Genomic DNA, 25,826 nt, shown 5'->3' with positions numbered 1-25,826 from the left:
ATTTCAAGTGATTGATGGTAACATGCGTCGTGCCGCGACGTTAAATCAGGCGCTTCTTGGGAGGCAACCCATGTGTCTTTTTATTTTTCTTGTTTTTCCTCTTTAGATTAGATAGGCTTTGTTTTGTACTAACTAGTTTTGAAGTGTATGCAGAAATAGGTGTGCATTACAGGAACTGAGCATGAAAATTTTGGCTAAGTGTCACAAAAGTGCAGACCACACTAGAATTATGCGGACCGCACTACCACTCTGCGATCGCACAATTTTGTGTGCGGTCACACAACTGGGAGATGAAAAATACACGGTCTCTGAAGTTTGGCCTGACAATAATCTTTAACAAAATGCGGCCGCACCAATTTTTGTGCGGTTCGCACTAATTCTGTGGCCACACTCATTGTTGTGCAGTCCGCAACAATTCTTCACAAGGGCAGGTAATGAGTGCGGACCGTACTCAAAATTGTGCAACTGCACTCCAGGTAAAATTGTGGGCCCGACGGGTAAAAGTATGAATAGGGCCTCCCTTAGCTTTTTACCCATTACACTCTTTTGAAACCTGAAGCTAAGCTAGCACAGTGCATATCCTCATTGTTTTCAATCTCTCCTCATTTCATCAGTGTTGAATCCTACCTGCATCTTCATTACTGGCATGCTAATTTATTCTTTAGATTTTTCTTTAATTTTATTCTTTTGACTAGGGTTATTTCCATGCCTAAATATGTCAATGGTTAGTTGTTTGTGCTTAGAATCATGTGAGTAGCCTTTTTAAACATTTATTGGGGTCTGGGTAAGTGACTAATGATGTTTAATTGCCAAAAACTTGAGTAATTTGTGAATAAAATTCCATGAACCCTAAGTCAGTACTGCCTGAATATGTGAGGCCGCACTCACTTTTGTGCGGTCCGCACCATGAGCTTCTACAGCCGCATACATTTTTGTGTGGTCAGCAGTTCTCTGAACTAGGGTATCAGTGTGCATGATATGTGTGGCCGCACTTAAAATTATGCTGTCCGCAGTGGACTTGTGTGGCCGCACTCATTTTTGTTCGATCCGCAGTGATGAAACATCAGAGACCCCAGTAGTCTGAACCTGGGGCTGTGCGGCCACACTCAAAATTATGTGGTCCGCACTTTTGGTTATGCGGCCACACTCACTTTTGTGCGGTCCGCACTGGGCAGTTTGCGGCCGCACTCATTTTTGTACGGTCCATACTGCCCCTTCTGAGACTGCTTTACTAAAATTATTATGCATGTACATGTGATTTTCAAATCTAACTGACTCTTATCCTTATGCATTGCAGACAATGGTTCACTCATGTGGTAGAGGAGATGCATCGCAAGAGAGGGCAGAATCCTCTCGAGGCCGAGGTCGAGGTAAAAGCAACCTACCTCTAGCACTTTAGAGCATTATAAGTAAGAAAGCTACAACCAACAGACCTCCCGAACCCTCGGAAACCAGTGGGTATGTTCTATCTGGGGAAGCTTCTGAGGGTAATTCTGTGAAATCACAGCCGGAAGCCCAATCATAACAATTTTCTGGTAGATTCCACCTAGTAGATGAGTCGTCTTCTTCTGCCAGTTCCTCTGATGGTTCGGAAGAGGGTAGTCAAGCCTCTGAGCCCTCTTCTTCACATGCTCCAGCCGATTCAATTAATGTGGATGATGATGATGATGTCCCAGATGATGGGAGAGGAAGGGATACTACAGTAGGAGGTTTGGAGAGATCAAAGAGACCATAGCTATGGGAGGACAGATTCGTCAGTGCTGCTGCCTTTGCTAAATTTAGGAAATGGTGGCCGTAGCGGTCACTCAGTCTTAAGCGGCAGTTCTTGATGAAAGATCTAGACAAGCACAACCCCAATGCCCTCCGACAATTCTAGGAGAGAAAAGGTTGGAGATGGTTCACCCACAACGTTATCGATGCCAATGAGTATTTGGTCAAGGAATTCTATACCAATGTCGCTCATATCAAAAAGGGTACCAAGGTGACAAAAGTTCGAAATTTGAAAATCAAATTTGATGCCTGCACCTTGAACAAGTATGTGGGGTTAGAGGAAGTGGAGGCAGTCCAATACCTGGAGAAGTTCGCTATGGGTGACGCAGCTCTCCCATGGCTAGCTGAGATTCATGCTATTCGAGGGTCGGCACCTCCGTGGCTCACAGCAGGAGTTCCAATAGTCCGAGCCACCATAAACTTTGAAGCAAAAGGGTGGCAAACATTTGTATATAGCCGCATTGATCCATGCCTCAACGAGAACAATCTTCCACTTCCTCGTGCAGTCTTAGTAGCCTCAATTATGGCTGGGTACCTAATTAATGTGGGTGCTATCATATCCACAAACATCACTCTGCTGTCCAAAAAGATGAAAGGTCCTATCCATACCCAAACTTCCTCACAGAGTACTTCAAGGACCAAAGGGTGGAGCCAAGGCATTATGACACTGAGGTGAAGGCCAAGAAGCCTTTCTCTTGGTACCAACTTCAGGGACCTGACAACCCGAAATTCAAGGGTAAAGCTACTACCTCCACTGGCCAGTCTGAGGAGCCAGTGGTAGTGGTTACTGATTCAGCTTCCGAGCCATCCACTGCAGTCGGCACTTCTACTGAGACAACAACCATGTCACCTTCATCTTCCGGACCACCTGCTTCTGCTAGACTATCAGTGCCATTATCAGTGCCGGCTTCATCTACATATCCTTAGACTGCGCTGTGAGTCTCCCAGACATGGGAGAGTCTCAACAACTGGATGTAGGCAGCTACTACAAAGCTGACTGATATATCCAGTGCTGGTGCAGCATAGTCCTCAGCCCCAGCAGAGCCACAGGTACCTCCGTCAGTAGAGGAAACATTGAAGAAGATTCTGGAGAATCAAAAGACCATTATTGATACTCTGGAGACTTATGGGAAGGTCATTAAGGATTTGGGCAAACAGGTCAAGAAGATGCGTAGATCCCAGGCATCAAAGCAGTCGGTAGAGAAGCTGAGCAAAGAGGTTGAAAAGATTTCATCTGCCGGAGATCTTCCATTGGGCTTGCTTATGGAGCAGACAATCCCAGCAACACAGGAAGCAGCCAGCCAATCTGGGGAGCCGGTTGAACTGCACACACTGCTGAGGAGATGATATAGATACTCGGCAACGCAGTTGTCCCTCAGCCAGGAGATGATGACATACAGTTAGAGGAGATAGAGGGTACTGATGATCCCATGCAGACAGAGACCACATAGGGAGTTCTCTTAACTCTCTACCCCTTCCCTGTTCTTATTTTTGTTAAGCATTAGGGACAATGCTTATTTTTCAATTGGGGGGTGGTGATCTATTTTGGGTAATTAAAATTTGACATTTGGCATGTAATAACTCCAATACTATTTTTCTTTCATTCTTATTTTCCCTTTGGTATGTATATATTCTCCCCATTTGATGTAAATATTCATTTCCCTTATGTGTATATTCATTTGACTTCGGTTTGTATATTCATTTATCTCGCCACCCGTAGTTTACTTCATAGCTCGCTTCCCGTAGTTTACTTCATAGCTTCTTTAGTTTGCTTTTCCTTAGTAGTCTAACTTCTTATTTACTTTAGTAGCTTCTTTTTAATTTGTCAGCTTCTTTTTACGTTTTGAGTGAACAATGAGCCTTTGGTTTTCTTAATGCCACGGTTCTTTCCAAAGGTGGATTTTGTGTGAACCGGGTGGCTCTTCCCAACGATGGATGGCGTATCCGTTTTCTTTTATGTTTTGACAAAATATAGTAGTAATGAATAAAAATGTCTCGATCATGCTTCACTTGGTACCAACACATTTACCTCTGACCTTACGGTTAAAAACAAAGTTGTTGGCATAAAATAGTTCTAGTTGTGACCTTTAGACTATTATGTTGACTCAAACAGTCATCGAGTGGTTCAGTCGAGCCATTTGTGATTCTCAATCTTAGCTAGGGTTGTTGTGGGCCCTTGACTTTGTTCTCTTTAGCAATCCAGCAGTGTGAGAGGTGAGGTATTGAATTGCAAGTCCAAGTTCCCGTGCCAATAGTCTAGAACTTTCCCCGAGTGTTTTTCTAGGCAAAATTCTAAGTGTAGCTTGGCTTGAGAAATGATTGTAGGCTCTCCTTGATCCAATTTGAAATTGAAATCTTCCATATCCTACCAATGTGATAACCCTAGTCAACCCCTTTGAGCCGAAACCTTTTTCTTTCAATAACCACGTTACAAGCCTTTACCCGTTCTATAGTGACCCTCTCTTGGCACCCAATCTTTCCTTAGCATTCTTGAGAAACAATGGGCAAAAACATAAGTTTGGGGGATAGACGAGGGGTTTGAAGTGATAAAAGGTACAAAGAATAGAAAAAATGAAGAAAAGGGAAGGCAAAGAACCAAAAGAAAAATGCCAAAATGAAAGTGAATAAAATAAAGAGTTGAAGGAAATTCAAAAAAAAGTAGAGATAAAAGGCTGAAGTAAATAGAAAAGGAGAAAAATGGATGTCATGATCAAGAAAGAGTGACATTACATCTCTCTAGTTCCCCCGAGGGAGAAGAAAATGACTCAAAGAGTCGAGAAAGTATGAGCTGAAATGCGAAAAATGGAGTGCTTAAGGAAAGATGAAACCATTCTATTCCAACAAGTCCTACCTTGGTCCAAAAACCTTCATTACATCCAGCAAAAGCCCTACATGATTTCAAGTTGAGTGAGCTTACATTAGTGATGATTTACATGAGGGGCAAGCTTATGGTACTTAGAGCCAGACTTGTGGCATTCTTTTGAGAGAGATGAGCGAACTTTTCACAATCCTTGTATCGAGTGTTGCATTCTAAAGTGAGATGTGCTAATGGAGAGTAGAGGAGGAGGAGTTTGGGATCCACAATGACCTACGTGAAAGAGCGAGCTTCCTTGATGAATAGAGTCAACTCTTAATGCTCTAGTGTCACATTAGAACTATTGTATTCAAAAAGTCAAACCATTGCATTGTTGATAATTCATATGTATTGTAGATAATTATTGGTCCCAATTGATATATGATTGATTCATCTTAAGCCAGCTGAAATATCTCTTTTTCTAGTGGAGGTGGGAATTTCCTTATTTGCTAGAGGACAAGCAAAAGCTTAAGTTTAGGGGAGTTGATAAGTAGGGATTTCGACCGATTATTTGCTCTCTTTTAACTATGATTTAGCTCAGAAATGCTTAAAGGTATTACTGAAAACTAACAAAATGTGCTTACTTGCAGGAATAATGGGATATGAGCCAAAGGAGTCAAAATCAACTCATAAAGGAGTCAAAAGTGCAAAAGAACCAAAACAGGGCAAAAAGGCCAGCAGTGCAGACCGCATAATTCTAGTGCGGCAGCAGAGAGGAGATTCAGAGCATGGTATTTGGGTAAATTGAAGGAGTGCGGACTGCACCAAAATTGTGCGGCCGCAGAATATCAAGTGCGGCCGCACTCACTATTATGCGATCCGCAGGAATGAAGAATCAGAGAGTTGGATTCAAGTTCAAAATCAAGGAGTGCGGACCACATCATTTTTATGCGGTTGCACAATCAGAAGCACGACAACACTCATTTTTATGCAGACCGTAGAAGCCCCAAAGTTCTAAGCCCAAAATTACAAGAATGCAGACCGCACAATAATTGTGCGGTCGCAGAAGCTCAATGTACGGACCGCACCAGAATTAAGCGGCCGTACAACCTCCGCAGGGGAAATTTTGTTAGATATTTTTAGCTTAGTATAAATAGAAATTTTTGTGATTTTTAGGTAAAGTGACGTTGGAGAAGAGCACCTGGGCCGTTTTCTTTGCTATTTTGAGGATGTTTGTACTAGATTAACATCTATACATTAGATTTTCTTTCCCTAATTAATTAATATGCATTCTATCTTAATTTCTTCTTTGATTTCTGTACTTTTCATGAGTAGCTAAATCTTTAGCTAGGGTTGTGACCCAACCCTAGTGTGGGTATTTGATGGGTGTTTAATTTAGGACATATTTTTGATTGGGTTAGTGATATTTAGCCTTGTTCATGATTGAACCATAGAATCAATAGTTGCAAATATTGATTCATGCCTATTTGACTTAGCCTTCACTCGAGAAAGAGAGACTAAGTCTAGGAAAACCTGGCTAACAAGAAATTGGGGTGAACTCAAGAAATTGATAGCCCCAAATAAAGGGTTAAACCTAGAGATAGTAAAACCCGACTTGAGCTAATATCACTTGTATTGTACAAATACCCAATTGGACTTGAGAAAGCCAACTTGGGCAAAATCACTCAAACTACCGAGAGGTATTGAGTGAGTACCCGGATGTGATTGCTACATCACGACCCCAACTAATCTAATTTTTCCTGGAGTTTACAACCCATTAGATAACCACCTAGGTAGAAGTCACGACCCTAGTCCTTTTTAATCATTTGAAAAACTCAAAACCAAAAATATTGTCCTTAGTTTTATACTTGCAAACAATAGAGTAAAGTAGAAGTAGAACACCAATCAAGTTTGTGAAAGTGTAATTGGAGCCAAAACTTGTAATTAACTTAGATATACACCTAATCTCATATTCTAACTCCCTGTAGATTCGATCCTGACCTTTGTTGGGTTTATTATTGCATCGACCGCCTCACTACTTAATTGTAGTATGGGTTTGGACGAGATCAATTAGCTCGTAACTTTGAAATGCTATACCCATCTTGAGTTATTATAGTGCTGGAAAAGTCCATCTCGTTTAGTATGATGATTTTCTCATTTTGGAGTTTGGTCTGCTTATTCTTGAATACTGACAAATCACAAGTATTTGTCTTGATCAACAAAGGCATACATTGATTAACTAGAATATGAAGTCTCTTATTCTAAGATTTCAAATGAAGTGACTCCAGCAAGCATAAGCATGCAGGTTCTTTTCTCTGTTAATTACATATGCACATTTAGATCATTTAAGTTTTTTCTAGATTTCAAATATAGTAAATACAGCAAGCATAACTGCATAAGTGTGTAGGTTTTTTTCTCTGTTAACTACTACATATGCACGTTTAGATCATTAAAGGTTTTTGCTAAAAGATCATTGAAGTTCTCATACCTTTCTTAATGTTGTTCAGCAGTGCTGGCTTCACACTTCGATCTCTCTATGGAACATAGCCTTCAATTGCGTTTTTCCTGAATCTTCAACTTGGATAATCCTAGATCTCCATTTTCCTTCACATCCTCTGTGGAATGAAAATGAAATCCCACAAATAGCATCGGGACTTCATTAAGTTTTGCCGTATTTAAAGTATTACTTCTCTCATCTTGCAAGCTACAGGTAAATGCTTCATTGTTGACAACATAGTTTGTTGAACAGTACATGTATGTTTCGTGAAGATCATAAACTTTATTCTCCTTCAATGATATCCGGTAATGTCCCTTCCTAGGCCTTTCAAAAGCCAGAGAGTTGCTGCAAAGAGGATAACCGCACATGTTTGCTATTGTTCGTTCAGTTACTACATCCTGATAATCTCCCAGGCACAGCAAAGACCGAGCAACAAAGAGTTGGTTTTTATCTTTAATGCCTTCAAGAAGACAGAGTTGCAGCTTGTGGATAGCATCTTTAACATCGATGATTTCTTCATTTGCCATCAGAGAACTCTTCCCAAGTACTGATAACAAGCAAACTTTCGCTCATAAGTTCATAAAATACATGACTAGAAATGGATGTTGAAAATAAATCTCACCCATTATGCAAGTTACAAACCATAAAAGTCCATGGATACCATAGCATGTAAGAGAACATCTAATATAACATTTAATACCTTATACCAATAAAGGCCAACTTATTTGGCTAAATTACTAGAATGTTCAAAAAATAAATACAAAAATATCTTGTCTGAAAATAGTAAAACTCTACTAGTAATTTTTCTTTTTGGCAAAATTACTTGATAGCCCCTCAAAAGTGGCATAATTTTTCAGATAGACATACAAACTTAGCTAATGGTCATGTAGATGCCAAGCAATTTAGCTAATGATCAAATAGACACTTCTGTTTGGCGCGGGTGTGTCCCATAAACACCTCAAGCTGGCAAATGGTATGTTTTCCACTTACATATGCGCGTGAGAATGACTTAAATTAGAATTTTCTCTTTTCTTTTCCTCAAAATATATTTAATTTATTTTTACTTTGCAACATATTCAGACCCCACTTGTGGGATTCCACTGGGTTTGTTGTTGTACTTTGCAACATATATTCCATGTGTGTCCCACAATTTCACCTTCCTCCTTGTGCACTAAATTTTCTATAGAAACGAGCTCCTGCCTATGTCAAAGATCAAACTACCATCTTGAATAAAATGCCTACAGTTCATATTGCTACATGGAAATTTCAACAATAACCCACAAAGAATTTAACAGCTTAAGAAGCCAACTTGCCCACAGTTAAACAACCATAGATCTTTTCCAACATAATCATACAGTAACTCGTGAAACACAGAAGCTTGAAACCTTTTCTTTTAGTTTCAATTTCAACAGAACTGGGATAAACGAATTAAAATAAACATACTTGCTAAAACATTACTGAAGTATGCATTTGAATTTATGAATACAAACTGTGAAGAATGTTCTGGTTCGAATAAATCAGAAGAAAGAAGAAAAAGATTTGGTAAAGTTACAAATGAGGTTATTTCATTAATATCTAAGCTTATAAATGGAAAATAGGCCAAACAGATTGTGCCATCTAAATGGGCCTCAGAAGACAAACGAGTTCAGCCCACTTCTAAACCTATTCTCAGCCCAGAAATCACAATGATAAAGTTTTCAATTCCTTCTAGAACTAATACACGTATTTGTAGACAATTCATTCTTTGTTCTTTTTCTTTTTTGTAAATACAAGTTTATTACAATCTAGCCAAATGATGTATAGGATAGCTAGAGTCAGTTATAGGTTAGAGTATTCTTTGTCAGCATCTTCTTTGTATATATTTAGAGCCTTGTACAGAAAGTGAGATAGAGAAATATAATACGGAAGAAAAAATTTCTACTTCCTCTGATTTCCTACATGGTATCAGAGCGTTATGTGCTCATCAAGCTCTAAATTCTTTTCTGCATCATCTTCTTTTGTTTTCATCTTCCTCTTTTTATCTTTCCTTCTTTCAATAGCAGACAACACTGAAATTTCAACCACTCCTGCTTCAGGCAACTCCTCTCAAATTGACATCTCCAATCCCTATTATCTTCATCTTTCTGACTCGCCCAATATAGTGCTCGTGAATTATCTCTTTGATGGAAAGGGATATGCAGGATGGAGAAGGACTATAGTCATCGCACTATCAGCCAAGAACAAAGTTGGTTTTATTGATGGAACCTCCTCATAGTCAGACTCAAATTATCCTCAGTATAAAGCATGGAGTCGTTGTAACGATATGGTAATTTCATGGATTCTCAACTTACTTTCAAAAGACATAGCTTAGTCTGTTCTCTATTCTAAGACTGCAAAGGAAATATGAAAGGAGTTAGCAACCAGATTTGGATAGTGCAATGGAGCACAACTATACCAACTCCAAAAGGAACTCTCTGATGCTACTCAAGGAGCCTCTGATATAGCAGGCTACTTTACTAAAATTAAGAAAATATGGGATGAATTAGATGTACTTAACACTGCTGATCATTGTACCTGCAAGAGCTCTTGTGGAGGAAAGGCAAAAACCATCACTTCAGGATGGCAGGCTGATTCAGTTTCTCATGGGTTTGAATGAAGCTTACTCAGGGGTCAAGAGCAACATCCTCATGATGGGTCCTTTGCTCACAGTCGGCCATGCTTACTCCCTGCTCATGCAAAATGAGAAGGTAAGTTCATGTGGCTTCTCATCCTTCTGATGCAGCCTTTATGGTAAGTAATCAGAAGTTCAACACTGCTCAGAGGTTCAACTCTCCTCACAAGCCTGCATACAATCAGAAGTTCAATGGGACTAACGGACGATTCAAACCAAACTCTGATAAACAAAAGGGAGGAACATTTTGCACATATTGCAAAATGACAAATCATTCTATTGAAAATTATTACAGGTTGATAGGTTTCCCAGCTGATTTCAAATTCACAAAATCCAAGAGGATGCAAGCTGATGCACATAACAATGCTTCCACTGTTGGTTATGATGCCAACAACATGCAACAAATTCAGGACCAGGGAAGTCTCTCTAATGGAAATGTCATAACACAGGAACGATTCACTCAACTTTTTCAATTACTGCAAGAGGTGAAAAATGGATAGCAAAGTGAACAAACTTCTTATGCTAATGTTTCTGGCAACTGTGTTGGTATCATTACCTCTCTTCTGAACCCTAATTCTTTTTCTTTATTCTCTCATACCACTTCTAACTCTTGGATACTTGACTCTGGAGCTTTAGAGCATATGACATATGATAAATCTTTATTGTTTGACATTAAACCTTTGCATAGAGCAGTATATGTTAATCTGCCAAATTCACACAAATTAAGGGTCACTCACAAAGGAAGTGTTACTATATTATCTAATTTAGTTCTTCACAATGTACTCTTTGTGCCTGAATTCAGATTCAACCTTATCTCAGTCCATAAATTCACCACTCAATTAAACTGTTTGTTAATATTTGTCTCTTTTGCTGCTATATTGCAGGCCCCTTCAATGAAGAGGGCAGTAGTTCTTGGTGAAGTTCAGTAGGGGCTTTATCTATTCAAATCAGCTCCTATCAAGTCTAGTTCAATTTTAGTTATTCTTAGTTTAATTTCTACAAAGAATCTAATTTCTAGTTCAGTTTGTAATAGCACTACTAGTCCAGTTGTCTCACTCTCTCAGCCTAGTGTTTCCAAATTGTCTTCAGATGTAAGCATTTAGCATCAAAGATTGGGGCATTTGCCTTTTACTGGTATGAGAAATCTATCAAATTTTTCTCTATATTCTTTGTCCAATTTTAATGTTGCTTGTGATGTTTGTTCTAAAGCCAGACAAACCAAATTGCCTTTTTCAGATAGCTCAATTTCTTCTAAGTCTATTTTTGAACTTATTCATGTGGATATTTGGGGGCCCTACAAAGTCACTACACATGATGGATATAGATATTTTCTCACAATAATGGATGATTTTAGTAGGGGAACATGGAAATATCTTCTTAAAATCAAAAGCAATGTCTTTACTATTTTAAAATATTTTCTTACATTAGTAGAGAGACAATTCAACACAAAGGTTAAGGTCATCAGATCTGATAATGCAAAAGGATTAAGATCCAGTTTATTAAATTCAGATATTTTAGCCTCTCAGGGGATACTTCACCAAAATACATGTGTTGCTACCCCACAACAAAATGGGGCTGTTGAGAGAAAACATAAACATATTTTGGAAACTTGTAGAGTACTGCTTTTCCAATCTCACCTACAAGTGACCTATTGGGGGGGGGGATGCCTATTGACTGCTACCTACCTAATCAATAGATTTCCTTCAAGAGTGTTACACTTCAAGACCCCACCAACCTATGAGTCACTAAGATATTTTGGTTGTCTTTGTTATGCCTCTACCCTCTCTCACCTAAGGTCTAAATTGGAACCTAGGGCTGCCAAATATGTTTTCATTGGATACCCTTTCAATCAAAAAGTTTATAAGCTCTTAAATCTAGAAACTAAAAAGGTTTTTGTTTCTAGGGATGTTAGATTCTTTGAAGATACTTACCCTTTTTCAAGCATTATTTCTTCTCCTTCTTCTCCCATTTTCCCTTATTTTCAGTCTACTCTTTCATCTTTTCCTTCCTCTCCTGCTGAACATTATCCTTTTTCTCTAGATTCTCTCATTCTATCTACTTCCAGTAGCTCCCATCCTCAGAGTTCACCTTCTCCTTCTCCTATTTCATCACCTCTCACCCCTGTTCCTTTCCTTATTTCTACCCTTGTTTCCAGCCCTTCTATTTCTCCCTCTACTACTCCTGCTCCCATACTTAGATATTCCACTAGAGTATCTAATCCTTTTCGTTATTTGGCAGATTACATATGCAATAGTGTTTATTTAACTAATCTGACTGCCTCTTGTTTTGCAGCTTCACCTTGCACTCCTGTTTTACCATTTTTTGCCCTCACTAAGTCAAACCAAATCTTACTTAAATCTATTTCCCATATCCTTGAACCAGTTACCATTTTAGCCTCTTTGCACCTATGTTCGCAGGAAGTAATGGAAAAGGAGTTTGAGGCTTTGGAAGCCAATCAAACTTGGGATGCAGTTGAACTTCCTCGAGATAAAAAGGCTCTACCATGCAAGTGGGTGTACAAAAGTACATTGCAGATGGGAGTGTGGGGAGATTTAAAGCCCAATTAGTTGTTAGGGGTGACACCCAACGGGAGGGGATTGATTACACTGAAACTTTCTCACTTATGGTTAAAATGACCACTGTGAGATGTTTGTTAGCAGTAGCTTTTAAGAAAGGCTGGAATTTGTTTCAATTGGATGTTAACAACACTTTTCTTCATGGTGATTTACAGGAAGAAGTTTATATAAAATTTTATGCAGGTATGACAACCCCTAGTACTCATCATGTTTGCAAACTAAAAAAGTCTTTATATGGGCTGAAGCAAGTCTCAAGGCAATGGTATGTCCGGCTCACTGCCACCCTCAATTTCAAAGGCTATTCTCATTCATTGAATGGTTATTCATTGCTTTTCAAGAAGTCACCTACTGGGGTATGTATTCTAGCAGTCTATGTGGATGATATGCTATTGAAAAGGGATGATCAACATGAGATGACAGTTTTGAAAGAGTTTCTTCATTCAGAATTTAAAATAAAGGATCTTGGACATGCACATTTTTTCTTAGGCATGGAAATTCTCAGGGAACCTCAAGGTTTAGTTAGTACTCAAAGAAACTTTACCTTGGAGCTTTTATCAGAATTCAATCTTTTTGATCAACGACCAGCTGCTTTCCCACTCGAACCATCCATCAAGCTTCGAGCTAATGCTGGTGAATTACTGTTAGACCCTACCGTCTACCATCGATTGCTGGGCAAACTCAACTTTCTCACTCATATATGCCCGGATTTATCTTTTGTCGTTCAACATTTGAGCCAATATATGCAGTCTCCCCGGCTACCTCATCTCCAAGCAGCTCTTCACTGTCTCCGATATCTGCTCAAAGATCCAGGTCTTGGTCTGTTTTTACGGTCTGATCCTTCCTTCAAGCTCCTTGCTTTTTGCGATTCTGACTGGGGATCTTGCCCTCAGACTCGCCGCTCTATTAGTGGCTATTTCATCAGCCTCGGTGGTTTCTCTGTGTCGTGAAAATCAAAGAAGCAACCTCTCATTTCGCTTTCCTCTGCCGAAGTAGAGTATAGGTCCATGCGAAGAGTTACTGCGAAGATCACTTGGCTTGTTGATTACTCTCTAATCTTACTATTACTCTTACTATTACTCCTTCGATTCGAGTTTCTCTTCACTCAGATAGCCAAGCTGCCATACATATTGCAAAGGATCCCGTGTTTCATGAATAAACCAAGCATGTGGAACTTGATTGCCAAATCGGTTGTCAATGATTTCTTGCTGGCCTCATTTCCCTTCATTATGTTCCCTCTGCTTCTCAGCTTGCCAATATCTTAACAAAGCCTTTACCTGGGGTTCATCATCAGATGATTATTGGCAAGTTGGGGGTTTTATATCACCCTTCCAACTTGAGAGGGGTGGAGAATGTTCTGGTTCGAATAAATTTGAAGAAAGAAGAAAGAAGAAAGAGATCTGGTAAAGTTACAAATGAGGTTATTTCGTTAATATCTAAGCTTATGAATGGAAAACAGGCCAAACAGATTGGGCCATCTAAATAGGCCTCAGAATACAAACGAGTTCAGCCTACTTCTAAACCTATTCTCATCCCAGAAATCATAAGGATAAAGTTTTTAGTTCCTTCTAGAACTAATACACGTATTTGTAGATAATTTATTTTTTGTTCTTTTTCTTTTTTGTAAATACAAGTTTGTTACAATCTAGCCAATGATGTATAGGACAACTGGAGTCAGTTATAGGTTAGAATATTCTTTGTCAATGTCTTCTTTGTATATATTCAGAGCCTTGTACAGAAAGTGAGATATAGAAATACAATATGGAAGAAAAGTTTTCTAATTCCTATGATTTCCTACACACTGAATGAAGAACTAAAAATAACCAGACTTAACCTGTTGGATTTCACTCAAGGACTTTTGGGAACTCTATGCAAGCTGTGGAGTAGAATGTTTTGATATTGAACTGTATCCGATATGGATGAGAACAATTGACAATTATAAGAATGATTCATGGGGGGTAACAACTAAGATAATAGGACTCTAATCCAAGAGCCATTAAATTCTTCTAAGCTAATTAATTATAGTTAGGGTTCCTTGAAATTGGATTGAGATAAGAAAATTGAACGAGAGTGTGTTTCCTTTTGGCACTCAAATTAGGGTGTGCGGTTATACCTTATACGGAGCGGGTTGCGGGTTCAAGCTACTAGCGACATGTGCGATTATATATTGCAACAACAGATGAAAAAGTTGAAGCCATACTGTGGCCTAAAGCTAATCATCCTTTTTTGTTTGAAATGAAGGATATGAATTTAAATTTAGATAGTCCTTTATGTATGGGTATATGAGTATTTTCGACCCTTACTTATATTACTAAACATAAAATATCCAATTGTCCCCTTTGCTCATCCAGTTATATTTTATTCTCCTTCCCCAAATTAATCCCATCATCCCCTTTGCTCATCCACTCTCCCACTCCCCTGACTCCCTTTCCCCACAAAAGAATTACTACAAGGAGTCACAAATAAAAAAGATATGAAAACTAAGGATCTAAGTAAATTTGAGATGAGCTACTACCATGCTTTGGGCGACAAAGAAGAACATTGAAAAAGTAAAGTAAAAGAGAAGAATGGACCTTCAGATGAGCTGAAAATATTCTTTCAGATTTGATTAACAATAACCTTCCAGTCTAAAACTATCACAACAGTTCAAAAGGTAATTCAAAAAAATAAAATCGGAAGATCAACAAGCTACTTTGAACAGAGAGTGAAACTGAAACTGAAACCTCTGTTTCAACCGGGCTGTTGTTATCTACTGGAATTAAAATAGAGAAGCTTTTAATTTTTGTATGAGTGGTGGAATTTGTTTCTCAGATGGATTTTTTTTGTATTGAGAAATGGTTGTGAAATGACGATTCTTTAGGAAGAAGAGACAATTTAAACAGTGGAAAAATGATAGCTATGGAGTGAACTGTGAACAATTGCCGTTAATTTTGTATTTTTTCGATAGTTTTGGGAACCAATTAATGGATAGACCAAACATGACCATTTTTACAAAACTAAGGGATATTTTATAGTAAGTAATATAATTAAGGGACAAAAATACCCCTATACCCATACATAAGAGACTATCTAGGCTTATTCCTCAACAAAATACTCATATACCCTTAGAAATAATATCAGACCCAAGTTAGAGGCATGATTATGTTATCTCAAAGGCTTTGAATTGTTGGGGAATCGCAAGGCAGCGCTTATATTAGCACTAGATGGGTGCAGCCCGTGCCAACATAGGCCCAATGAGCTTTAATTTCACAATGGGCTCAGGGAGCAAATATTCAAGTTTAAATGAGTTCACCTGAAAATTTGTTATACAAATGAGTTCAGCTAAGATAAGAATATACATTACGCCACTAAGACAAGCTAGATATTTAGAAAGTATTTGACCATGTGAATTGGAATTATTTACTAAGCACGCTATAACAAATGGAATTTGGAGTGCAATGGACTAAATGGATAAAATTCTGCTTATCTACTGTCAAATTCTCAGTCATTATTAATGATTCTCCAGAAGGATTCTTTCATACTTATAGAGGTCTCAGGCAGGGTGATCCCTTGTCACCTTTTCTTTTCATAATTGCCATGGAAGACTTGAACTACACGATCAAAACAATCAAACTCAATGGGTGGATTAAAGGCTTTGAGGTACCCATGAATGGACATAACAATCAGGAGATTACACATCTTTAATATGCTGATGACACCTTGATCTTCTGTGATGCAGAAGTGGAACAACTAAGAGTTTTGAGGATTATACTGTTATTTTTTAAGGCATTTTTGGGTTGTACATTAATTGGAGGAAGAGTCATCTTTTTCCAATCGATGAAGTAACAAGCATGGAGGATTTAACACTGATCCTGAGGGGAGAAGTGGGGACTCTCCCTACTGCCTATCTGGGTATGCCACTGGGGGCCAAGTCAAAATCTACTGTAATATGGAACAATGCACTGGAGAAATGTGAGAAAAAGCTCTCAAGATGGAAATGTCAATATTTGTCAATGGGAGGAAGACTCACTCTAATTAAGTAAACATTAGACTCACTTCCAACCTATATGATGTCCCTTTTTTCATTCATGTGGGAGTCATTCAAAGGCTGGATAACATAAGAAGGAAAGTTTTGTGGTAAGGCAAAAAAAAAAGGCCTATCACTTGGTCAAGTGGAAAGATGTAACTCTCAACAAAGCTCAAGGTAGATTAGGAATTAGAAAATCGAAGAATCACAACAAAGCCCTTAAACTAAAGTGGTTTTGGAGGTACTCTCAAGATCCTCAACGTTTATAGAGCAAGGTAATCAAAGCCAAATATGAAGTAGAAGATAACTGGATGATTAAGCCAGTTAACACAGCCTATAGAGTTAGTATTTGAAGATCTATAAGGGTATTATGGCTAGCTCTAAAAAAATAAGTCTCTAGTAAAGTGCTAAATAGTAGTAGGACATCATTCTGGAATGACAATTGGCTGGGGAATGGAGCTCTGAAAGATTTATTCTCTAACATATATGTCTTAGCTCATCATCAACAAAGATCTATAGCTGGAATGTGGTCACCTCAAGGTTGGGAACTAATACTCAGAAGAGACTTGAATGATCCGGAGATAAATAGAATGATTGAGTTCTACAAATATAATTTTGCAACTTCACAGGAATTCAGAATGGAGATGACACATTGAGATGGCAGGGACATAATAGTGAAAAATTCAATGTCAATGCAGCCTACAAAACGATAAACCAACCAATACCTCAAGTCACTAACGGGCTTTGAAAACATATTTTGAAGACCAAGATACCATATAATCTTTCATGTTTCTCATGGCTACTGGCAAAGAAAGTTGTGCTCACACATGAAAACTTAAACAAGAGGAAGTGGACTCTATCCTCAAGATGTCTTCTTTGTGAAAATGAAGTGGAAAAAGTTGGTCACCTATTTTTGCACTGTAGGTGAGTGAAAAAGAAAACCATAATATTTGAACTTTCAGGTACCCTAGACAATCCTATAAAAGCTTCCTACATTTTACAACTTCATGCAATGCATACTACCAATAGTCAACATACATAATGCATATGTAAAGTATCCCCTACTAACAAATGAAGTAGTAACAAACAAAACAATGAGATTAATATTTTTTTTCAATATCAAACCAGAACAAAAAACTAAATTGGGTCTTAGCTGCACCCAAAGAAAATAGTTAATGTCTCCTCACAACAAGCAGAAGCCATTGAATTAACTACTTCCATAATTCTGCTAAAATGGCTTGGGAAGGGGACAGTTACTATCTGAAAGTGTAAACTTCCACTCCTTGCTCTAAAACTGATATTAGTACAGGCAGTCTAAGGTCAGTAACTAATCCCGGTAATGCTCGAGTGAGACAGGGAGAAGGAGTCTACTTAATCTCAGTTGATATGCCATCAGATAACATAATTTTACGAGGATATTCTCTTCCATTGATAGACAAATACTCCTCATTAATGCTTTCATCGTTGCCATATATAAATGACAAGGACGATGATGATATCCATATGAAGAGGGAATTAAGCATTGTAGCGAAAGGTGACAGCTGAAGAAAATTAGATACACATACAGAGAAACCTAAAAAGGTTAAAAAAGGGAAAAATGAGAGAATGGAGGGGGTGGGGGAAGGAATGAAGAGAGAACAAATACAATAAACATTGGCAACAAGTTTCAGAAGTGTAGAAGGTTTGATGAGTAACTTACATTCAAATTAAACCCCTCTGGTGGACTATCATACCAAGAGTCCTCTAATTCAAAAACATCATAATTTGGAACCCCTGGTTTTCTTGGCCATTTTAAAGGATCTGGTTCTGTATCAAGCACCTCATCATTCTCATGAAGTATTGCTTCATCCATTTCTTGTGGAAGTGGCAATCTTATAATCCCAACATTGGACACTAAAAATATGATGACCCAATATGTCATCTTTAATTTTAAATATTATTTATGTGTTCTAAAATCTCAAACAGTACCATTTAGCTTTCTTCGACTTGCGTGCGCTGTCCGTATAATTTTTCGGAAAGTTTGTATGTGAAAAATGGATTAAAATATGAAATAGAGCTTTAAAACTCAACTGAGTTGACTTTGGTCAACATTTTGAACAAATAGACTCAGATCAGTATTTTGACAGTTTTGGTAGGTCTGTATCGTGACTTAAGACTTAGGTATATACCTGAAATTTAATTTGGAGGTTCCTAACTTGAATTATCGCCAGTTGACGAAAACTAGAAACTTAAAGGCTTAAAGATTTTAAAGTTTGACCACAAATTGACTTTTATTGATATCGGGGTCGGAAACCTATTCTAAAATTTTTTATAGGTCCGTTATATCATTTAATACTTGTGCGTAAAACTTGAGGTCAATCAGACTTTGATTTGATAGGTTTCAGCATCGAATATAGAAGTTAAAAATTTTTAAGTTCGTTAAGCTTGAATTGGGGTATGATTCGTGATTTTAGCATTGTTTGATGTAATTTGAGGTTTCAACTAAGTTCGTATGTTATTTTAGGACTTATTGGTCTATTTTTTAAGGTCCCGGGAGCCTCGGGTGAGTTTCAGATGGTTAACGGGTTGAATTTCGGACTTGGAACTTTGCTTGATTTTTTCTGATGCACTGTCTGGTTTCCTTATTCGCGTTCGCGAGAGGGGTCTCGCGTTCGCGAAGAGGAACTAGAGGCAAGCGAAATTTACTCTTCATGTTCGCGAAGAGGGGACCGTGTTCGCGAAGGGTAATGGGCAGTGTTCATCGCGAACTCATGGGAGTGTTCGTGTTCGCATAGAAGGGCGAGGCCTGGCTGGGCACCAGGCGATAAGGCTTCGCATTCGCGAAGGGGAGACCGCGTTGGCGAAGGCCAAGATTGGAATAGCATCGCGTTTGTGAGACCGACCTCGCGTTTGCGAAGAAGAAATCCGGGGCAGCACAAAATGTGCTTCGTGAACGCGAGGGTCCTGTCGCGTTCGCGAAGAAGAAATCCATAGACAGCAGAACTTATGTTCTAGAAATGGGATTTCGTCCCATTTTTCATTATTCACGATTTTGTGCTCGTGTAAGGCGATTTTTGGGCGATATTTACGGGTAAACTTTGGGGTTAAGTGTTCCTTATCCTATATTGATTATATTTCATGATTCCATATTCATTTACATTATGAATCCGTGAATTTATGGAAGAAAAATAAATTTTTATAAAATCTTCCAAAAATGTAAAATGAAGATTTGAAGGTCAATCCGATGTCGGAATTCGATAATTGTTTTATGGTTGAACTCATATCAGAATGAGTATTCGGATTTCGTAATTTTTTTTGAGATTCGAGATGTGGGTCCCACCATCGATTTTAAAAATAAATTTCTGATTTTAATCCGGAAAATTAGTAAATTCATATGGAATTAATACCTACGATTCGTGTTGAGTATATTGAATTATTTGTGACTAGATTTGAAGCTTTCAGACATGAATTCATAAGGCAAAGGTTTATTGGAATCTTGAAATTGGTTGCGAAGCGAGGTAAGTGTCGTGGTTAACCTTGACTTGAGGGAATAGAACCCTTGGATTATTTTTGTTATGTGAAATTTATGTGAACGACGTATAGGCGAGGTGACAAATGTCTATACGTCGTCAAATTATTTGTTTGCCTAATTATTTGAAAATCATAAATTATTTTAAATCATGAATTAATTATTATATTAATTCTTTCTTTCATAATCCTTACTCTATATTATGCCTTGAATCCGTGCTATAATTGCTACATGCTTATTTGATTTATGTGACTTAATTGATACTGGACATTTAGCATACTAATTATTAAATTGCCTATTTCCTCCTTAATTTCCACAATTAATTTCTGCTTGCCATCACTTATTTCTAAATAAATCATAATTAGTATATGCTTGTTGTCTTATAATTTCATATTCATTGATGCATTTATTGGAGTAATTTATTTTTTAGAATTGGTAAATTATATTATTTGAGGAGCGGGTTGCACGCTGCAACAGAAATGAAAGTGAATATATCGGAGGAGCGGGTTGCACGTCGCAACAGAATTGATTGAAATGAATATATTGGAGGAGCGCGTTGCACGCCGCAACAGAATTGATTTAAAATATATATTGAGGATTGGGTTGCACGCCGCAACGGGATTAAATGAAATGAATACATTGTGGGATCGGGTTGCATGCCGCAATGGAATTGAATATGAATATATTGTGGGATGGGGTTTCACATCGCAACGGAAACTGATTGAAATAATAATTGGTTGTGACTGCCGAGTTGGCTTCAACTGTTGAATTGAGTTACCTGTTTTATTTTGATTATTGTTTTTATTATTACTATTGCGTACAGGTTAATGTAAGTAACCTGCCTTAGCCTCGTCACTACTTCGTCGAGGTTAGGCTCGGCACTTACTGGGTACATGGGGTCGGTTGTACTCATACTACATTCTGCACTTCTTGTGCAGATACCAGAGTTGGTCCCAGCGGCGTACAATAGATTTTCTCGGATTCAGCTATTCGTAGGAGACTTGAGGTATAACTGTCTGGCGTTCGCAGTTCTGAAATCCCCTTCTACTTTATCTTAGCTATGTGCTTTCTTTCAGACAGCTTTATTTTTATTTCAAGCCCTTATTTGTATTATTCTAGAAGCTTGTGCACTTGTGACACCAGTTCTGGGATGGTATTTAGACATCACTATTATTATTATTATGGATTATTCACTTTATTTCAGACTTTATTTCCACATTTGTTTCTTTGTTATTAATTAATTTAAAATCGTTGGTATCAGGGTCCAGAAGGTGGAAATTTCGGGTCGTGACAAGTTGGTATCAGAGTACTAAGTTACATAGTTCTCACGAGTCACGAGCAAGTTTAATAGAGCCTGAAGGATCGGTATAGAGACGTCTGTACTTATCTTCCAGAGGCTCTGGAGTTTAGGAACAATTTCACTTCTATTCTACTATGTCATGCGATTTTATTCTATCATTGACGATTGAACTCTTCTATTCTTGTCCTCTCGCAAATGGCGAGAACACGCACTGCGTCTATAGCCGGACAAGAGCCAGAGCCCCCAGTGACAGCTACAACTAGGGGCAGAGTCCGAGGTCGCGCCAGAGGCCGAAGTAAAGGCAGAGGCAGAGCTCAATCTAGAGCTCGAGCAGTGGCACCTGTTGTAAAACCTCAGGTGGATTTATAAGCAGAGGTTCCAACTCAGACTGTACCGGTTGGACCAGTTCAGGTTATGGAAGGATTCATAGCTACTCCAGTACTTCAGGATGCTCTAGTATGTTTGGTGAGACTTATGGAGGGTGTGGCCCAAAATGGTACATTTCCAGTGGCACCAGCCGTCTCACAGGCTGTGGGAGGAGCATAAACTCCTACTACTCCCGCTCCGGAGTAGACAACTCCCCAGTATCAGGCACCAGTAGCCCATCCAATTTGGGTAGTTCAACCAGTTATTGCAGCACAGGCTAGCGATAGGCCTGCTTTGTCTTCTGAGGCTTTGTTGAGGTTGGACAAGTTTACCAAGCTATTTCCAATCCATTTAGTGGTACACCTTCTGAGGACCCACATGATTTTCTTGACCGTTGCTATGAAGTATTGTAGAAAATGGGGATAGTCGAAAGCAATGGGGTTGATTTTGATGTGTTTCAGATGACTGGTTCTGCCAAGAGGTGGTGGAAAGATTATGTACTCACTAGACTAATTGGTTCACCTGCACTTACTTGGGAGAAGTTCTCACGGCTATTTCTAGAGACGTTCCTCCCTATCACATTGAGAGAGGATTACCGCAAGTAGTTTAAGTGTCTCTAGCAGGGCAGTATGTCAGTCACTCAATATAAGACCCATTTTGTGGATCTAGCCCGTCATGCTCTTCTTCTGCTTCCTACCGAGAGAGAGAGGGTGAGGAGGTTCATTGATGGACTCGTTCAACCTATCAAGCTACAGATGGACAAGGAGACCAGGAGTGAGTTTTCTTTTCAGACGACTGCTAATGTCGCCAGGCGGATCGAGATGTTTCTTTCACAAGAGAGAGGGCCAGTGTCAGATAAAAGGCCCCGTCATTCTGGTAATTTCAGAGGCGCCTCATCTGGAGGCAGGGGTACTTATGGTAGGGGTCATCCTCCCAGGACATTTTATTCAGCACTTCAGGTATCTCATGGGGTTTTAGGGAGTTATGGTCCTATTATGCCTTACTCTAGGCAACCGGCATTTAGTACACATCCAGCTTATATCAGTGCACCACCACTCCAGAGTCACTATGATGATTATCCGACCCGTTTGGGTCTACTTCAGGTTCAGCAGCCACGACAACAGGATGGGTGTTATGAGTGTGGGAACATTGGTCACATCAGGAGGTATTGCCCTAGGTTGTCGAGCAACAGATCTCAGCAGGATTCTCGTGCCATCATACCGGCACCGGTTGCTCCACCGCCCTGCCGGGCAGCTATGGGCAGGGAACTAAAAGTGGAGGTCAGGTTGTTAGAGGTGGAGGATAAACAGTTAGAGTCCGTCCTAGAGATGTAGCTCCGAGTGGTGGGCCCAGCCCCGATTTTATGCTTTTCTAGCTAGGCCTGAGGCCGAGTAATCCGATACCGTGATCACAGGTATTGTTCCAGTTTGCCATAGAGATGATTCAGTTTTATTTGATCCAGGATCTACTTATTCCTATGTGTCCTCCTATTTTTCTTCATATTTGGTTGTGCCTCTTTATTCTTTGAGTACTTTTGTGCATGTGTCCACACCGGTGAGGGATTCTAATGCTGAAGATCATGTCTATCGTTTGTGCGTGTTTACTATTGGGAGTCTTGAGACTAGCGTGGATCTGCTACTTCTTGATATGGTAGATTTTGATGTCATCTTGGGTATGGATTGGCTATCGCCTTATCATGCTATATTGGATTTTCATGCCAAGACGGTGACCTTAGCCATGTCGGGGTTACCTCGATTAGAGTGGAAAGGAACTCCTGGTCATTCTACTAGCAGAGTTATTTCTTATATGAAGGCTCGGTGTGTGGTCGAGAAGGGGTGTCAAGCCTATTAATCTTATATTCACGATCCCAGTGTGAATGTTCCTTCTATGGACTTAGTACCATTTGTTCATGAATTTCCAGAATTATTTCCTGCAGAGTTGCCGGGGATGCCACCCGACAGAGATATTAACTTCTGTATTGATTTGGCTCCGGGCACTCAGCCCATTTCTATTCCACCATACTGTATGGACCCATCAGAGTTGAAAGAATTGAAGGAGAAGCTACAAGACTTTCTTGATCAGGGATTCATTAGACCTAGTGTCTTGCCCTGGGGTGCACCAGTGTTGTTTGTGAAGAAGAAAGTTGGTTCAATGCGGATATGTATAGATTATTGGTAGTTGAACAAGGCTACTATCAAGAACAAGTATCCATTTCCAAGAATTAATGACTTATTCGATCAGCTTCAGGGTGCCAAGGTATTTTCGAAGATTGACTTGAGGTTTGGCTATCATCAGTTGAAGATTAGGGCATCTGATTTCCCTAAGATAGCTTTTTGGACTCGGTATGGGCATTATGAATTTATATTGATTTCATTTGGGCTGAGAAATGCCGAGAAATATTTATGGATTTAATGAACCGGGTGTTCAAGCCCTATCTGGATTCCTTTGTGGTTATATTCATTGATGACATCGTGATTTACTCCAGCAGTTGAGAGGAGCATGAGCAACATCTCCAGACTGTACTTCAAACTTTGAAGAATAATCAGTTATATGACAAATTTTCAAAATGCAAATTTTGGTTAGACTCAATTGCCTTTTTGGGGCATGTTGTATCGGCAGAAGGCATAAAAGTTGATCCTAAGAAGATTGAAGCAGTTCAGAATTGGCCTAGTCCTACATCAGCTATAGAGATTCGGAGTTTCCTGGGTTTGGCAGGTTATCATTGCCGGTTTGTGGAGGGGTTTTAATCTATAGCATATCCATTGACCAAATTGACCCAGAAGGGTGACCCGTTCAGATGGTCAGACAAATGTGAGGTGAGATTTCAGAAGCTCAAGACTGCTTTGACTACGATGCTAGTGTTGGTATTACCCACATGTTCAGGATCTTATACGGTGTATTGTGATGCATCCCGCATTGGGCTTGGTGCATTATTAATGCAAGATGGCAAAGTGATTGTATATACATCGTGGCAGTTGAAAGTTCATGAGAAAAATTACCATATACATGACTTAGAATTGGCAGCCATTTTTCATGCGCTGAAGATTTGGAGGCATTACCTTTACGGTGTCTCGTGAGAGGTATTTACTAATCATCGTAGCCTACAGTATCTGTTCAAACAAAAAGATCTCAAATTGAGGCAGAGAAGATGGTTGAAACTGTTGAAAGACTATGATATCACCATTTTGTATCACCCCGGAAAGGCTAATGTGGTGGCCGATGCTTTGAGTAGAAAGGCTGTGAGTATGAGCAGCCTTGCGTATATTCCGATTGGTGAAAGGCCATCAGATTCCGATGTTCAAACTTTGGCCAATCAGTTCGTGAGGTTAGATGTTTCAGAGTCCAGTCGGATTCTAGCTTGCACAGTCGCTCGGTCTTCCTTGTATGAACGTATCAGAGAGCGACAATATGATGATCCCCATTTGCTTGTCCTTAAGGACATGGTGTGGCATGGTGGTGCCAAGAAGGTTGCTATGGGAGATGATGGATATTTGCGGATGCAGGGTCGTATATGTGTTCCTAATATGGATGGGCTTCGTGAATTAATTCTTGTAGAGGCCCACAGTTCCCGGTATTCTATTCATCCGGGTGCCGCCAAAATATATCAAGATTTGCGGCAACATTATTGGTGGAGAAGAATGAAAAGGGATATAGTTGCATATGTAGCTCGGTGTTTGAATTGTCAGCAAGTTAAGTACGAGCATCAGAGACTTGGTGGTTTGCTTCAAAAGTTAGAAATTCCTGAGTGGAAGTGGGAGCATATCACTATAGATTTTATAGTTAGACTCCCATGAACTCAGAGAAAGTTTGACGCAGTATGGGTCATTGTGGACAGGTTGACCAAGTCTGCACATTTCATTCTAGTAGCAGTTACCTATTCTTCATAGCGATTAGCGGAGATTTACATCCGCGAGATTATCCGCCTTCATGGTGTGTCCGTGTCTATTATTTCAGATCGAGGTACGCGGTTCACCTCGCACTTCTGGAGGGCTATCCAACATGAGTTAGGCAGGTAGGTTGAGTTGAGTACGGCATTTCATCCACAGACAGACGGACAGTCAGAGCGCACTATTCAGATACTGGAAGATATGCTTCGAGCTTGTGTTATAGACTTTGGAGTTTCTTAGGATCAGTTCTTGCCACTTGCAGAGTTTGCCTATAATAACAATTACCGGTCGAGCATTCAAATGGCTTCATATGAAGCATTATATGGTAGGCGAGGTTCCATATGAAGCACTCTTCATACGACATTTATTTGTTTCTTTGTTATTAATTAATTTAAAATAGGCACCATCATGGTCTAGAAGGTGAGAATTTCGGGTCGTGACAAGTTAGTATCCGAGTACTAAGTTACATAGGTCT

General features: G+C 39.3%; 1 pseudogene; it reads right to left on the bottom strand.

Moving 5' to 3' along the window:
- LOC142169521 (putative RNA polymerase II subunit B1 CTD phosphatase RPAP2 homolog) overlaps positions 1 to 9,404 on the bottom strand; it is a 42,369-nt pseudogene extending 32,965 nt beyond the window's left edge.
- Between the last annotated feature and the right edge of the window lie 16,422 nt (positions 9,405 to 25,826).

Source organism: Nicotiana tabacum, chromosome 15 (assembly GCF_000715075.1).
Source record: "Nicotiana tabacum cultivar K326 chromosome 15, ASM71507v2, whole genome shotgun sequence".
Classification (NCBI taxonomy): Eukaryota; Viridiplantae; Streptophyta; class Magnoliopsida; order Solanales; family Solanaceae; genus Nicotiana; species Nicotiana tabacum.
Note: the sequence above shows the minus strand (reverse complement) of the source record. Positions and strands in the feature narration are given on the sequence as shown.